This window comes from Dioscorea cayenensis, chromosome 16, assembly GCF_009730915.1.
Source record: "Dioscorea cayenensis subsp. rotundata cultivar TDr96_F1 chromosome 16, TDr96_F1_v2_PseudoChromosome.rev07_lg8_w22 25.fasta, whole genome shotgun sequence".
Lineage (NCBI taxonomy): Eukaryota > Viridiplantae > Streptophyta > Magnoliopsida > Dioscoreales > Dioscoreaceae > Dioscorea > Dioscorea cayenensis.
The window spans coordinates 8,027,662-8,028,735 of record NC_052486.1 but is presented as its reverse complement, the minus strand read 5'-3'; the positions used below and the strand labels follow the sequence as shown (position 1 = coordinate 8,028,735).

At 50.4% G+C, this 1,074-nt stretch overlaps 1 protein-coding gene across 1 annotated transcript in view; it reads left to right on the top strand.

The window, feature by feature from the left end:
• The first annotated feature begins 887 nt into the window (after positions 1-887).
• The window catches only part of LOC120278981 (ATP synthase subunit alpha, mitochondrial-like), a 2,627-nt gene continuing 2,440 nt past the window's right edge, over positions 888-1,074 (top strand). The window contains 1 exon segment of the mRNA XM_039285789.1: positions 888-1,074. This exon segment is cut by the window's right edge and continues 1,084 nt beyond it. The gene's annotated coding sequence lies outside the window, so the exon portion shown is untranslated.

The following is a 1,074-nucleotide window of genomic DNA, read 5'->3' as shown; positions in this document are numbered from 1 at the left end:
GGAGACCAGAAAATTGATCCAATATCTTAGGAGGAGGCCCTTGGTCAGCATACTTCTTCATTAAATCCTGCGAGAAGCACCTCTTCTTTCTTCCTCTCTTGGCGGTGAGATTCGAACCCTTCCACGATCCCCTTATGCGATGATCACAACTGGGGGCTACCCATACGAGAACTGGGCCACATCAAGTTAACTTAACCAGTTCCTCTGCGAAGCAGACACATAGTGACGGAGATACTCCTACAGCAAACCATTGATCCTCTCGGTCTGCCTGCCGGGATTGCCAAGGCCTTTCCGGGACAGGCAAAGGCTGAAGAAGACCAGCTTCGCGTCTTCTCTCAGACTTGTCTTGCTGGCACAACTTCACATAAGCTTCAATGTCCTCGCCCATATCGGGCCAATAATTATGCCGAGATAACAATGCCTTCATTCTCAAGGCACTCTGCCTGCTACCGCCTGGGCCTGGGAGTTGATTGCCTTGACACGGCTGGTGTGCGCGCCAACGCTCAACCCAAACCGTGCAATGGTTGCCTCTCGAATGAAATTATGAGTGGCTCCAGTGTCCACCATGGACTGGGCTTCCCTGCCATTCAAGGTCAGTGGCACATAAAGAAGAGAATGAGAAGGGATACCTTTCACTGCCCGTCGAGTCCCCAACAATTGAAGAGGATTGATCCGGCTCCGAGTCACTGTCGCCCTCAGTGACCAATGCAGCCAGCTTTTCCCTCTTCGCGCAATCCCGCAACACCTTCAGAAACTCATCCCACGAGCCGAAGGTAGTCCGACCAGCCCGAGCATCATCGGCCTGCCGAGTTCTCCACCAAAGCTTGGTATCGCCAGTAAAGTACATACCCACCAAGGGTACTTACTCGACTTAAGCTTTTCTTTCTTCGGGTCTCACGACCTTTGCTGCGGAAAGGCTGTCCTTGTTCTTCTTCTCCTTGCTTTTCTTTGTTTTTCATTCGAAAGTTCAAGCAAGAGATTCAAAGCTCAAAAAGAGTACTCTGTAGAGAATGAATGCGAGTCAAGCAAAGCCTTGGAATTCTTCGGACTAAGGAAAGAAGGCGTAAACTAACT